This window comes from Schistosoma haematobium, chromosome 1 (assembly GCF_000699445.3).
Source record: "Schistosoma haematobium chromosome 1, whole genome shotgun sequence".
NCBI classification, from domain to species: domain Eukaryota; kingdom Metazoa; phylum Platyhelminthes; class Trematoda; order Strigeidida; family Schistosomatidae; genus Schistosoma; species Schistosoma haematobium.
In genome coordinates this window covers 21,213,941-21,230,608 of record NC_067196.1, presented here as the reverse complement: position 1 = coordinate 21,230,608, position 16,668 = coordinate 21,213,941, and the positions used below count along the sequence as shown (strand labels likewise).

Genomic DNA, 16,668 nt, shown 5'->3' with positions numbered 1-16,668 from the left:
TTACTAGGACAACTATCAATAATCAATATTCCAATGTAGACCTTCTTTTGATACGTGTAACTAGTCAGGCGATATCAATTCATACTTTGTATCATAATAAAGTGATTTTCTCAACAAGCAAACAAAAAATCTTCTAGTCATCAAATATTTTTTTATTCTTGGCATATAAACACAAAGGAATTGTGATTTCTACACAAGAATCAATTGTTTTCTATCATATTACTAATAGATACATAAATTTATTGACTATACTTTTAATTCATTGTAGATAATCACCAAGCTCAAATAAATAACAAGGTGTTATGAATGGAAAACACTTTAAATGTGTTATTATTATTATTATTATTATTATTATTATTCGATATTGATTGAATAGTACTATTCTGAAGAATGCAAGTACATTTGTTTCTTCCTGAAAATAGACACACCATATTATATGATGATTAAGACGAAATGGATGAATTTGATTGGTTCTTTACTTTGATTGGTTAAAACATTTCTGATTCCATATATATTACACTATTTATTAATAATATTATGTAATAAATCCTAAATCATAACACTTGAATTTGATTATGTCATAATGAAATTGTTATATTAAATATGCTTGGGACTTATAAATCTTATAATTTATTATGATTATTTTCTTTTAACTTCTCTTATTGTTAAATATATAACAAATAAAACGATTATGACAATGTTATAAAACTTGATTACTTTACAATTGATTATTCAATCATTTAAATTGCATAATAATTAGGTAAGTTTATTTTTATTTTTGTTCTTTTTTTTCTTCTTTTTCTTTGAGATTTACTTCATTTTGTTACTTTGTTCCAAACTGGAATGAATCTTAATATAACAACACGATGGTTTTTAATGTTCATTATCAATGTTTGGTAAGTTTATATAATCTTGTTGTTAGGTATAAATTTATTATTAATAAGTAAACCCTATCATAGTTTATTCGAATTGATTAAAAATCTAAGTGAAGAGTCCAGTCACAAAATGGTAGAATCTCTAAACCTTTTAGAACCGTAACTTCGGTATCCTTATTTAAAAATAAAACGGAAACATTTTTACAGAGATAACTATGTTATACTGGTGAGGTAGACAGAAATTCAAGATCTTGATTTCCTTATATTAGATTAAAATTTATAATCTTTAAGTAAAAAACTGTTAATCTTGATTCATTTTTTTCATTGTTTTTACATGGTATCTGAATGTTCAAGTTCAAAATTGGTCTTTCAATCGTAACATAAAAAATCTGTTCAGTTAATTTTTTGGTTTGTAAAAAAAATCAATTCACATAACATTTACATTTTGTAAATGATTAATCAATAAGAATTAATTGATCTAGATGAATTTGCCCTCCAAGTACAATTTATTTCAGGGTTAGGAAAACTCTTGAAAGTCTCTGTATCTATATAAAGGCATTTCTATTACGTAATAACTCAGTGATTTTTTACTTATCTGTTCGAAACATCTCAATTTATTTATAAAGGTATATTATTAGAGACTACTTATTAATTAGTGAATATTTTAGAGTGGATTTTAAATAAAGAAACAAAACTAAGACATCGTCATCACATATTTGAATGAGTTGATGGTGTGGTTTAATCTTATCGTTTAATGTATAGATTTAACATGTTTTTATGCACTACGTGATTTTTTCCATGGGTTATTTTTATTACCCCGATATATTTATTGCATGCATAACAACCGATATTTTTCATGGTTATCAATTAACTTAAGTTTTATCAATGATTAGGGATTCAGTTTTCACTTTATGTTTCTATGTAGTTAACAAATGTATTTAAATGTTCCTCTGAACGTGAACAGTCTTTTTCTCGGTTATTATATTTATGGGGAAATTTTATCACTAAAAAACAAAACAAAACAAACAGTCATATTTCCTGCAAAACACATTCTAGTGTTAATTTCTTTACAGTCTAACTGATAACGGATATTTTTTAATGAAGATTTTAGAATTCTCCCCCCAAGTTCAATATTTCAATTTCTGGTAAACGATAAGAACTTGTTGTTTGCTCAAATTAGAAATAAAATTAAAATCGAACTGCACAGATTCGTATACATAAATATAAATAGCTTTCATGTAAACAACTGTTGTTCAAGTACTGAATTCCAATAGTTACCAGAATTATGTTTTTTAACTCTTTACTGAGTAAGCTTGGAACTTCATCAGTTAATCACCCTAGCTGATCATTGTGGATCGTTTTATTTTTATGATTAATGATTCTCTCAGTCTCATTGATGATCTTTTTGAAGGAGAAACAATATTGCCTTGTTCCAATTCTCTCAGGATATATGTGGTTACCGCCAATAACTATTAATAAACTTAAAACCTAGTTTATAACATATTAACGGTAACCTTTGATTAGTCGAACATAAAGATTTATCTATCATATTTAACTGGCTAAGATTAAGCTTTTGAGATGTTGCATAATAGGGTCATTGGAACTCTGGACAAATTTCGTTATAATTTCGATTTACAATGAACACGTAGTTTGTTTCAATGATAAATAAATAAATTTATACGTCATTATTGCTGATAAATTTGTGAGCTGTGCCACCCCGCATTTTTAATTTATGTTAGTTACAGCAAAAATAATAATTGTCTTGTCGTTTTTTTATTTCTGGTAAAAATTTCAGATTCTTTATATCTGACTGGTTGAATGTTAAATCCTTGTAGACACAATCTTCGTGACGTTGAGGATGAATTTTAACACTTGTTGACAAAGTTTATATTAAACTTCTTCGAGACTTATCGTTAATTACATACAAAATGTTGAATTACTTAGAACATTAAGAACATCATGAACTTGACTTACAGAAACCATTGAACATAAAAGTTTGTAGAGTATGATACTGGTTGTTCTTTATCGATCAATAGATTGTTTTCATAGTCTATCAATAGTTGATATTAAGAAATGTATAGTTAACAAATATTCACATGTTTTATAATAAACAGATGATCATTTGAGAGCTTAATAATAGATTACTTTAGAAATCAACCACACATGATATAGAATATTGGTAACGTAAATGATGAAATTATATTTAACCAGTGAAAAGAAATTACCCTCTCTTGATAACTATGAAAACATTCATATACGACTATCATTCAAATTGCTATCAAAAGAAATGGAACTGAGAGGTATATCGCCAATTTAAAGTGACTTTTAATAATTCGGAATCTGTGGTTTCATATTTTGTTATTCTAAACTCTCCTGAACAATCCCTCATTCATCATGTTGATTAAGAAACAATCAGTTACCTCACCCGTGCAAAACGACTCGTTTAAAACACTAAGCTTGAAGTAAATGACTAATCAAACCTTCTTTATTTATTTAAGACGAAAAGTTTAAAATGACAATGTAAGGTTAGAAATTCTCAAGTAAATTAAAAGATCAACCACAGAACAAGCTAATCAATATTTAATGGAGCGCTTTGACTTGGACAGATGAATAGATATTAACTGCTAACCTTGAACAAAAATAGTATATATATATATATATATATATATATATATATATATATATATATATATATATATATATATATATATTATCCATAGTGGTCTAGCTTCAATTGACTCATGATTTCAACTATTGAAATTACTACAATATCCACAAAACCCCTTCTGATACATAAATAAGCTTAATAAATGAGTCATCATAAAGGGTAAAGGAGTATTTAACATTAAGTTACCGTTACACCCATTATCATTGAATAACAAAGCTGTTGGAGAGTGATCTAATATTTTATCTTTGTCTATCTTGTTTTTCAATGCTTTCTCTTAATGTTGTTTCTTTCATATTATAGTAAGTTAATGACCTCAGATATCTGAATAAACCTTTCAATAATCTTAATTCTGGTGAGTTTATTCTGACAAATAATTGTAGCATGTTATAAAGTGCTCTTGACCGGGGTAGTAAACAATTTTAATATTAAAAAATATCCAAGTGAGAACAGTATCTTGTACTCGAGGTAAATCTTATGAAATACCTCTAAGTAGATTGTGAATTAATTTTTCAGTGATCAAATGACACTCTTATCAGTTCATTACTACTTCCCCTAAAATTGACTCAATTTTAACATTGATCCCACTACATTTATACGGACTCATACTGATCAAATACATCACCTATCATCTCAGTTATGTATATGTAGAAACTGTGTATTATAAGCTGAAGATTAAAGTACAGAAGGTCGAAAACTCAGTTTTCTTGTTTGTTTGTTGCTCATCAGTAAAGATTATCTACACTACTTTGAGAAGACTCACAGGTTTGAACCAGGGTGGCCATAAGTATTCGCGTCAAACTAATCAAATCGCTGATTACAGTCATAAAAGGACAATAATAGCAGCACTTCAGATGTCTGTGCTTTTTCACATCTAATGTTCTGTGTGAATATAAAATTGGTCCTTTTCAATATTGCTGTCTATCATGCGTTGCATTCATCTTAGAAAACTAGCATTTAAAGATAATTGAATCACTGGGTGGTTATTATTCTTATGGCATATATTTCTCGTTAGTCAAACATATCAACAGAAAGAAATGGCATTAGGTAACTTTTCTCTCTTTTAGGTGATTGTTGAATTCACCTATAAACTATATTGGTAGCTTTAACTCAACTAAGAATACTTGATATGGAAGTTAACTCATATTTAAATCAACACTGAAGCGCTTATGTAATTTTTTCACAAATTTTTTCATCAACTCACTTAAATCAATCGTTGAAAAACATTAAAAGGTCAGTGAAAAATAAGAGAACACATAATCAATATAAAAAAATATTTTCTTTAATAATCAGTAACGATAAAAAGATACTTTCCTGTTAGTAAACTATCTTTATTATAAGTATTAATTAGTAGAAATATATTGATCACTGTCAATCTCCATAAAGATATTCAAGCTTTTATTATTGATTACTTTCGATAAGTTAGACGTTGATTGACCAATAATAAATTGGTGGTGGTAAGGTCCTTGAAAGATCATCGTCTTTGTTTATCAATCAATATGGTATCGAGAATAAAGCATTTGATAAGAATATAATAGTTTATCTAGAATCTTAATACTTGAATATAACTTTAATCATCGTAAAAGATCGATTGCTGTTTCTCAGATAGTGTTCCAAGCAACTGTTCATTCACAAATTTTCATCTAATATTCAACTTCTGATCAGGATCACTAACAACCATCAGAGTTAGTGTATTAAATGAGTTCATTATGGTGAACATCATCTAACGGATCGGAATTATTCATATCATGAACCGAAGTAACGTTGAATTGAAGGATCAAATGCTTTTTTTTGACGAAATCAGTGAATTACTCTAAATTGCAATAATAATTAGTCCTAGTATAGTTAATAAAATTGAACTATGGTTCTTAAAGTTAATCAACATCTATATATCGTGAGATATAGTTTCCCTCTTCACCTAATTGATGTGTTTAGTGTTATAGTTCTAAAAAGCAGCCTCACTCAGAAACTAGGAAATCACTCTAGTCATCAGTGTGAATATTTATCAAGTAATCAATATATTGCATGTAATTTATGTTGAAACTGAACCAAGGACAACTTAAATGAATGAAAGTATTTTAACTTTGAACAGAGTGTTAAGGATTGATGAATAAATTATTTTACCATCTACGTTTGGATACACAATGTTAATACATAATTAATCTAAACAAAAAGATTATGATTTTTACATAGTAGGAATATCTAAATCAATGGTAATATTTCTACATGTCAGAGGGAAGGGGACATAAAAAAACGATTCGTATATTTTATAATATTCTTAAAATTTGTAGACGATCACAGTTGAAATTAATACAGTTAACAGATTACATTAACTATAGAATAAGAACTCCAATGGTAATTAAAGAAAGTACATATTGTTAATTAGCATAATTATTTAATAAATTGTAATTTTACAAAAAGTGAATAGGTCGTCTAAAGTTAAAATAGTCAAAATTAAAATAATTTGTAAAGCTTTTGTCTCAAAGATAGAAATTACTACTTTAACGACTTCTGGTAATTATCTTATTTAGTTAATGTAGCTCAATTTCTAAGGAAAATTTAAATATCTATGCTAAATTTGCTTCATGAAAAAAAAAAACAGTGAAAAATGAATTTAACCTTCACCTCATTGCATAAGCAAATGGTTATCAGAACTCAGTAGCTAAGTGGATAATGCGATGATGTTCGAAGTGAACGGTACTGGGTTTGAGTCCCGGAGTGAATATCAACTCTGAGATTCAGGTATATCTAGCTGACAAGTTTCAAATAGGATGAAACGTGTGTCCTGGATTCCACTGCTAGCCACTATTCAACCAAGCATATAGTGCTTGTGACGTAAGGCAATATCGAGCCAATTTGCACAGGATGTGCATACGCCAATTGGAGACCGATCAGTTGCAATGGGAAGAATCAAACAAACAATACCAAGTAAATTTAAAACAATTAGTCCCTTTGATAAATTTCGATAATGTAATAAGAAGACGGAGGAGCAATCGTGATCTCAACATTAGGGTGGGTGAACATGTACCCAAATGGCTGCAAAAACAAATACAATCAAGTGACTCAATAAGAGAAGAGGATAAGCATCCATCATCCTCTATTGCTAAACATATAATTGAAACAGGTCATAAAATTGATCTAAGCTCGGCTTTTGTGGTGTTGTATAAAAGTGTTAAAGGCGTATACTAAGGTTTATTGAAAATTCAAACCCCTTTAGTGTGTTAAAAAACAGTTTATTCTTACCTTAAACCTACCCTGGTAATATTGACTTATTATCCAGAGTGATTAGGTTTTGAAATGTGTTCACATTATTATTATTACTCTCATCATTATCCTTATCTCCTCTTACCCCATTTCCAGTCTAGTTGACCTTTTATTTTTATATATACATGCTCTTAACAGGTATATATGTGATCAGATTGTTCGAAATGTATTGCGCTAATAGTTCTGATAATCTTCGTCTTCTTATTACATCATAGAAATACCAAATAAATTTAAATAGGCCTTCGTTGTTTGAAACGAAGTCGCTTTTCATTAAATTCATTTTATCACAACTGAAGAATCACTAATAACTAGATAACTTTATCAGTAAAGGGGTTACGGAGATTATTAGGTTTTTGATTGTGATCATGAACCGACTGATGTTAAACCATCATTGAAAACTTGGAAGTACTGGACAGCCATTTCGTCCTATTGTGCGCATCCACGATCCCGCTCACAGGATTTGGACCCAGTGCCTTCAGTCTCGCGCGTGGACGCTTAACCTATTGGACCACTGAGCCAGCATCCGATGGTGTTAATGTCTAACCTCAACCAATACACGGAATTACGTGGCCATCTTCCATTGTACTGAGGTAGATACCTGTCTCTACCCGATAACTAAAGACAATAGTTCTAGACCAATATAGAACTTCTTAACAGATTCTAATTGTTATTTATTTATTATTATTTATTTATTTGAACACATAAATATTGGTACAAGGGGGCACCAGATATATGCGCCACAAAAACACAATGAGAATGGGAAGAGAAAAAGAAGGCAAGGTGCGTATAAGAAAAAAAAGACAATAACGACCACAGCTTAGTGTATGGTAGTGTGGTAATAATAATAAATAAATAAATAATAATAATAGGGGAAACGGATAGGTACAATCAGAAGAATTCTTCCAGTTAAGGAAGTTCAAACTACTCTTTATGAAGAAAGTAAAAGAAGGTTAAAGCAGGATCGCCACTGGCTTCTATTCTGAGCCATATCTGATAACAACTCTAGCTACTGTGTTAAACCATCTCTCGGACCCCAAACAGGGAGTCGTGAAGGACCAACACAAGCCAGCCTTTACAGCTTTATTTCATACCACGACACCATGTCATACACTGACCACCTCTCCGCTTCTTCCAACCAATCCCAGAGTCGGCAAATAATGCACGACGTGGAATTCGCTGGGACGACATTCGTAGAACATGTCCAAGCCACCGAAGTCGATGTTTCAAGATGGTGACACCAATTGGATTATCGTCTCGGTGCCCAAACACACGATGCCGAACCTCTGCATTACTGACATGTTGTTACCACTGGATGTCAGCAATCCTTCGAAGACAACGATGATCAAACATAGAAAGTCGTCTAACATCTTCAACTCGGAGAGGTCAGATTTCACAAGCATAGAGCAAAATTGCTCTCACCGACGCGTTGTAGATCCGACCTTTTACAGCCAGACAATTCACATCATCATTATTATTATTCTAATTGTTAACAACTGTGAAATATTATTATACTGATAAGAAACAATTGTTCAATATTTCTTAAGTTTCACTGGATCTTAAGTTCTACATAAATTCATAATCGAAATAAATTTCAGTTTAAATTTGTTTTTTGTTCTCATTAAATCAAATTGCTTGATTCATATTCCATGAAACAATTCAATGTTGAATTACTATTGAGTTTTTACTTTAAATTCATTCATTTAACCACTGCCTTTTATTGATTCAATCTATAATTTTATATAATTATTGTCATATTGTCAATAATTCTGTAAGATATCAAATGAAGGAAAAAAATAAATAAACAAACATTTATTGATTAGTGTGTATTAGTTTACACGCAGATTTAATAACCAGCACAACAATATGAATAAATAAATAAATAAATTTATTTATTTAGTTTTTTTTTTCTAGAGAAAAAAAGAATTTACTAGTTACCAAGTAAATGACTTAGTTAAAATTTTATAGTAATAAAATTATAATCGATTCAATTAATCGATTATTCAATTAATCAATCAATAAAGTGAATTTGTTTGTGTGAATAATATTGACAATGTTATTCAAAGAATTAGATTGATATTAGGCCTATATATATACTACTTATGCTGGTAACTGACTTGTTTTACAGGAATCTACATATTGTTTGCCGATTGTCTTTTGTTTGTCTTTCTCTCATTCATTCACAATATTGAAGACTTATTCAGATGATTTTGGCGTATACATACATGGTTTTTTTAAAAAAGTTTTATAGATGTAATTTAACGGATTTCATTGTTTATGTTGATTATCATGATAGGATTTTTATCATGAAATGAAATCATCCATTTTTGTTTAAGGATTTTACAAAGAAGATTAGTTTGTATTGATTAAATGTAAAGTATATTGATGATGGCTTTTCATTTTCATTATGATCACGACATTCATAAGTGCTTATTCTTGTCAATCTTTAGAGAAACTATAAGTTCTCACTGGCAGGGTGTTCCAGCTATAGATATACCTAAAAATTGATTCATTGTAAACTGATACAATTAATTTTAATTAATTAGGATAATTAAATCCAAGGTGTTGGGAAGGTGAATTAACAATGCTATAACATTTGGTAAAAAGTCTTATCCACCACCTTAAACACATATATTTCACTAGTTTTTATTGTTCCTCTTCTTTTCTAAACTCATAACGGAACAAACTAGCAGGTCTTGACCTAGAAGTCTAACCCACAAGGCGGTGGAGCATCGTGAGGAGATGCAGTCCCATGGTAGCCGGTGACCAACGATTGGTTCATACACCATTTGTTCCCGCAGGATACTGGAGCCCATGTGCACCATTGGTTTGGGATCCGGTTAAAGCGCCGGACATTCGCTTTTCGTCCTCTCATTTTCGTAAACAACACCCCTCCATGAGAAGGCAGTGAGTAGGACTTCCTGGCAGAGGCTGTATACGCGTGGCCGTATGAGAGTAGTTCGAGAGGAGAGCGGACTCTCCCCACTCTCGGCCATACCAGGGCATTCGGGGGCCAGGCTAGCTACCATTCCACCGAAAAGTATAGATGAGCATTGGTTGCAATTGCATGACGCCATGAAAATGGCTGGTACAGTCAGTTGTGGGTTCGCGAAACGTCCCGCTTATAGGCAGTGGGTTTCTTCTGGTTCCTTACAACTCATTGAAGCCCGTCGATCTACTCCGGGTGACCGTGAGCCTGACCATAAACGAAGGATGTTACGTGAGGAAATTGGGCAGAGCTTGCGTAAGGACCGAGAAGCCTGGTAGTTGAAGCGTGCTAATGAGCTGGAAGCAGCAGCTGCATCTGGTAATTACCGGAAGCTCTTCCAGCTCATCCAAGCCACTGGCAGCAAGAAGTATGGTGTGAGTGAAACAATCTGCGAGGATGATGGGATGCCAATCACTAACATCCATCGACGTCTTGGACGATGGGCAGAATTTTTCGAAGGGCAGTTCAACTGGCCTGCTGCTCCGGCAACATCGGTCAGACTGTCCTGCCCTCCATGTCTGGCGACGGTTGATCCACCAAATGAGGCGGAAGTCTGCAAGGAACTCCAACTCTAAAAGCGTTACAAATCACCGGGCCCAGATGACTTACCTCCGACTCTTTTTAAAGTTGGTGGTGGCTTTCTGGTTAAGGAACTGACAACGTTGTTTACAAAGGTCTGGAAGCTAGAGAGTGTACCAACGTCGTGGAATGAGTCGATAGTTTTCCCTATCTTTAAAAAGGGTTCACGTCGTTCCTGTAACAACTATCGGGGGATACGTCTACTTCCGATTGCGTTCGAGCTATTGGCTTCGTAATACTTCGTAGGTTGTTCAAAACCCGAGAAAGATTGACTCGCGAGGAGCAGGATGGGTTTCGTTCTGGTCGAGGATGTATTGATCATATCTTCACCCTCCACCAAATTTCAGAACACCGTCATACTTATCACAGGCCAACAATCGTAGTGTTTCTTGACATTAGGGCTGCCTTCGATTCGTTGGACAGGACTGTTCTCTGGGGTTGTCTTTTGAAGAAGGGTGTGCCTGAGAAGTTTATTAACATCCTAAAAGCCCTATATACAAACACCTCAGGCAGAGTGAAGGCGTACAACCACCCCTCTCCATTGTTCCATTCGAGAAGTGGGGTTAGGCAGGGTTGCCCAGTCTCACCATTCCTCTTCAACTTTGCCATCGACGACATTCTGGAAACAGCTCTGATGGGTGTAAGTAATCGCGGTGTGGATCTATTGCCTGAAGAAAGACTTCCCGACCTTGAGTATGCGGATGATATTGTCTTACCGTGCGATAATGCCCAAGCCATGCAATCCGCACTCAATCAGTTTGCAGTGTCCGTAGATATGGGTATGTGCTTTGCACCTTCGAAGTGCAAAGTACTTCTACAAGACTGGCAGGATTCTAATCCTGTACTCACCCTGGATGGTGAGCAGATAGAAGTAGTCAAGAAGTTCGTGCCTCTGGGTAGCTGCATAAGTGCTGGTAGTGGCGTGAGTGATGAGATCGATCCACGTATTATAAAAGCCAGAGCGGCTTATGCCAATCTGGGCCATCTTTGGCGCCTTCGTGATGTTAGTCTGGCTGTAAAAGGTCGGATCTACAACGCGTCGGTGAGAGCAATTTTGCTCTATGCTTGTGAAATCTGACCTCTCCGAGTTGAAGATGTTAGACGACTTTCTATGTTTGATCATCGTTGTCTTCGAAGGATTGCTGACATCCAGTGGTAACAACATGTCAGTAATGCAGAGGTTCGGCATCGTGTGTTTGGGCACCGAGACGATAATCCAATTGGTGTCACCATCTTGAAACATCGACTTCGGTGGCTTGGACATGTTCTACGAATGTCGTCCCAGCGAATTCCACGTCGTGCATTATTTGCCGACTCTGGGATTGGTTGGAAGAAGCGGAGAGGTGGTCAGTGTATGACATGGTGTCGTGGTATGAAATAAAGCTGTAAAGGCTGGCTTGTGTTGGTCCTTCACGACTCCCTGTTTGGGGTCCGAGAGATGGTTTAACACAGTAGCTAGAGTTGTTATCAGATATGGCTCAGAATAGAAGCCAGTGGCGATCCTGCTTTAACCTTCTTTTACTTTCTTCATAAAGAGTAGTTTGAACTTCCTTAACTGGAAGAATTCTTCCGATTGTACCTTTCCGTCCCTTCATTACTACCACACTGACTTACGCCAAATTCTTCCTTATTGTTCTTTTTTTACGCTCCTTACCTTTTTTTCTTTTTTTTCTTTTCGAATGCTCATTGTTTTGTGTGGCGCATATATATTGGCGCTCTTTTGTACCAATATTAATGTGTTCAAATAAATAAATAAATAATTTAATTCATAAATCTAAGACTTCAGTTGTGACAGTGATTATCAACTCGGCAGAAGAACAGAAGATAACAATACCGTTAATTTTCATCTGAGGTCTATTTAAATACCATAGCATAAGCTAAAAAACTCTTGTTTTACAATAGTATTGTATAAAGTTTTTGATAGTGTACCCTGTTTACACAATTTTACTCATTACAAACAAGTCTATCCTGTAGGTAATAACGATAAGTACGGGATTAAGACAGTAGGTTAATGGTTACTGGGTTGAGTACTTAACCATTCGGTGCCAGATTCTAACCTTACTTACTTACACCTGTTACTCCCAATGGATCATAGGCTGCTGACCAACATTCTTCAACCCACTCTTTTCTGGGCCTTCCTTTCCAGTTCAATCCAATTTTTGTTCATTCTTCTCATGTTTGTTTCCATTTTTTGGCGTAATGTGTTCTTTGATCTTCCTCTTTCCCTTCGGCCTTGAGGATCCCATGTGAGGGCTTGCCTTGTGACGAAGTTGGGTGCTTTCTTCAATGTGTGTCCTATCCTAACCTAAACTACATGTAATTTGATCTAGGTAATATAATAAAATAACAAATTTACACTCCACTGGTTTTCTTTAAAACCATGTAGAAAATTTTTTACTAACTCAAGCGTCTTGTCTAATCATATTATTTTGATACAGTAATTGGATAAATAAATAAACAAAGAAATAAATGAAACTAGTAGAAGAATTTATCATAAATTGAATAGGAATCTTTTTGAAAGGTGGGAACATCAGTTAATACTTTGCCATAGCAACCATTCATACAACAGCAAAAGCCAATCAATGGAAGCTAACTTCCTAAAATAATCGATATTTATGAAGTATTACAGGAAACGTAAAGTAACGAGATAATAATAATAATAATAATAATAATAAAATAACCAATTTTTTTTGCTTTTTATAGTCATAATAACAATAATAATAGTAAATGAATAAAATTTTGAGAGAATAAGGAAAAGGCATTACTAAGTAGTGGACCTCCATGACAGTATATACATTCAACCTTTCTATTATAACTTTTACTTAGGTGAATGCAAATATAACAGATCTATTTATTTTGTAGTTTGCTGATATAATAGAAGAAGTCAACATGAGAATTTAGTCTAGAGACTGATTATATGTGAAATTATATCTCTATTTTCTTTATGAAATACTCGCTCAATATCTGTGGATTACACTTTATTTCTTACCAACTAATAAGTAGTCAAGATTTCAAAATCATAAGCTAATCAATATTGTTTCATTTTACATCGTATTGTAACAATATCAATACTAGAATATTAGTAAACTTAGGAAACAATCCTACCTTAGTTGAAATAACAGTAGATCTGGTTGAAGGGCGTAAACTGCTAAGAAGCATATTTACCAGATTTTCTTCGCTAGTAAGTTATTCAAGTTGTTTGATTTCTTTTCAAATCACGGAATAACAAAATATTTGAAGTAATCTTATATGTGGACCATGAAAGATAATTGAGATTTTCACATACATTAAGGGTAATCGCAATAAAACATAAACTGATAAAATGATATATAGCGAAAGAAAATATAGAGAACAGTTATTCAACACCAGAAGCTAGTCTATGTCAATGAATAGCAGAGTAACAAGGAATGTCTTTCAAAAGGCATATATTTTGTAAGTTAGATGTCGATCTGCTTACCACAGGACGAGTTTAACGCGCAGTACTTTGGTCAGTTCAAATTTATAGATGTAAAACAACCACTGAAAACAGAGATGGCTCTTAGATTACTCTTAGTAATTGACTGTAGGTGTCTTCGAAACAGTGCTCCTGTATGTTATGATCACTGAATAAATCAGTGCTGAGGTTAGCCATATGGTACTGGTTAAAGATGGTAAAACGGTTAATGATATCGTGAATCTTCATTAACTGAGGTATTTGGGATATATATATTATGTGTGCACAACCACCTTCGATCTTAAAGGGGGATCTTGTCTGATGAAGTTGTAGGCTGAAAGAAAACTAGGTGCTGCCAAACCAAAATGTAGTATTATTCTATGAAACCATTGACAGTTGAACTATTCCATGAATGAAAAAGAGGATCCCATGGTTGGATCCTGAGTGATCATCGCTACCAGTTATTAGAAATTTTGATTGATATGACTCGGAATCGACTGTTACAATGCAGATGTATTCAGTTTTTATGTTTCCCCAGATTCTAGGTCTTAGAATCTTCTAATAAATTTTTCATCATTCAATACCTAATCTTTTCTCTTACTGCTAATATTGTTACTACTCTTCCAGTTGCATTGTTAATCTCACTGTAATATTGTGATGTGGTAACTTGATTTGATGAACTTAGGTTCCAGGTATTACTTTGGATATGACTGATATACTAGCTCAGTTTGTAGGAAAAATAATCATCTAACAAGATATGACCTTCCAGTTATTTTTTTCGTTGTTGTGGACAGATGAATTAGTTTAATCATCAGGAAAATATATGATTGGTGGATTTGTGGTACAATTATGCTAGATATTAATCTACATGACAATATGAAGCTCTATTACCGAGGAGATTCCACCATCCTTGCGCTCATTTCAAACACGAATAGAAGTCGATTTTTCTTATCTGTCCTATTAATTATCTTCACAGAGTAAAAACAGTTGAATGTTATCATTATATAATGGTATTTATTAATGTTTATATAATCACATATCTGGATTACAATTAAAAAGGACCTTTGATAAACGTATTAATTTAACAATACAGTGGTGTAAATGTGGGATCTTTGCATTTCATTTGTGATTTAACAAAATATACATGTTGTTTGACGCAAAATTGCCAAGTTGCGTTTGTGTTAATGGTGACGGTGATGATGATGATGACGATGATGATGATGATGATGGTGATTACGATGGAGGAGAAGATATTAGTATAATGCGGTTGTACCTAAAGTAAAAAAAACACTAAAAACCTGTTGTCTACAAATTATAACTATATATCACAGTTTTCTATTAATTAATGTGCTTATAGATCAGAATATTTATAGACTGATGGATTATTAACTAAAGCTGACATAGCAAACTCTTTATACTTATCTACAGTGGCAGATGAGATTCCAGAAACTTAAATACAGTAGAATTGTGTGGGAAATAAATCCTGCCTGAAGAATGTTTTTATTTGCAAGCCTTCAGACCATGCAATAATTCACTTTTACTTCATAAGAATATACTGAAGGGCAAAAATGAATTCATTAGCAATGTATTACGACCAAAGTTTAAATAAGCTATGTCCTATAGATTCAACTTACTTGTATTAGTTTTTCTAAAGTTATTCACTTTTTAATTTCAACAAGTGCCCCGGGTAATAAAGAGATTTTAAAAACTAGACATTTTCTTATTAATAATCGGTGTTACTTAGATTCATACAATAATGGATATCTTACTACATGGGTTTTTAGGAGATTGTCAAATTTCTTATGTACAAGTCACATGATAGTCTTAGACCACCATGAAGAACCAGAAGATAATGGACAGCTGTTTCATCCTAGTATGGCACTTTTTTATCAGTAAGCATCCATAACCATACGAAATGGGATCAAACGCCGAACTTTCAGTCTCGTAAAGAACAATTAATCTCTAGATCACTGAGCTGATGTCCCATGCTAGTACGAGAAAGCTATCCAGTGCTTCCTAATTTTCAATGGTCATCTTACTGAAATTGACCCGTTATTTAGAAATGAATTTTTTACTAACAGAATGAGGGAATTTTATGCAATAATTAATAAATATCGTGAGTGCTTTCTCTACTGAGTAACTATAACAGATATAATGAATTATTTGAATAAAATGTGGTGTATAAAATAAAATGCTTGTTGAGTCATGTGCTAACTGCTTAGTATCATATGAAATTCTATGATACTTTCAAAACACTATTGGATAAATTAAATTTATCAACATACATGATCATCTATTCACTGAATAATAGGAACACTGATGAACCTTCAGACTTCAAGTCATCTTAGTTTACAAACAAAATAAATCTCGGTTATTTTAATAATGAATTCTTTGAAGCCATTAGAAAGATTTCTCCAAAGCATCTAGATGATATCTAACTTCGTCCTTTAACATTAAGAATTGTATATAGTGAACTCTTCATGAAATATAAATCAATAGGAATTCATTTCTTATTTCAGTAGTAACGGTAAGCTCTTAACCAATTTATTTCATGAATGATGCATTGCATAATGTATATACTTAGAGTTTACCAGCTAATTAAAAAAACGATCAATATTTTTCATGTATATGCTTCTCAGACTGTTATCTCACAATACAAATTCGTAATGTTGATTTATGGAAGTATCATGTTGATCAATGTGTAACTATAATTTAAATAAATTCCATTTTAGTAATGAAAGATGGACGTATACATACACTAAATAATGAATAACAATATCAGAAGTCAAATGAGTTATTAGATTAACATTAACACCGTTGGATGCCGGCTCAGTGGTCTTTAGTTTTAGCGTTCGAGCACGAGACT

General features: G+C 32.8%; 1 protein-coding gene across 1 annotated transcript in view; it reads left to right on the top strand.

Annotated features, from left to right (window-relative positions):
• The first annotated feature begins 539 nt into the window (after positions 1–539).
• Positions 540–16,668, top strand: part of MS3_00004779 (uncharacterized protein) — a 71,854-nt gene continuing 55,725 nt past the window's right edge. Inside the window, exon 1 of the mRNA XM_051212749.1 lies at positions 540–760. The gene's annotated coding sequence lies outside the window, so the exon portion shown is untranslated. The remainder of the gene's footprint in view (positions 761–16,668) is intronic.